This window comes from Mustela nigripes, chromosome 16 (assembly GCF_022355385.1).
Source record: "Mustela nigripes isolate SB6536 chromosome 16, MUSNIG.SB6536, whole genome shotgun sequence".
Taxonomy (NCBI): domain Eukaryota; kingdom Metazoa; phylum Chordata; class Mammalia; order Carnivora; family Mustelidae; genus Mustela; species Mustela nigripes.
The window spans coordinates 60,258,172-60,258,389 of record NC_081572.1 but is presented as its reverse complement, the minus strand read 5'-3'; positions in this window follow the sequence as shown (position 1 = coordinate 60,258,389).

Below are 218 nucleotides of genomic sequence, written 5' to 3'. Positions count from 1 at the left end.
CACCAATAGTAAAATTTACAAGTCTTAGTGACAAAGAGAAAATCCTGAAAGCAGCCCGGGAAAAGAAGTCTGTAACATACAATGGTAAAAATATTAGATTGGCAGCTGACTTATCCACAGAGACCTGGCAGGCCAGAAAGAGCTGGCATGATATTTTCAGAGCACTAAATGAGAAAAACATGCAGCCAAGAATACTATATCCAGCTAGGCTATCATTG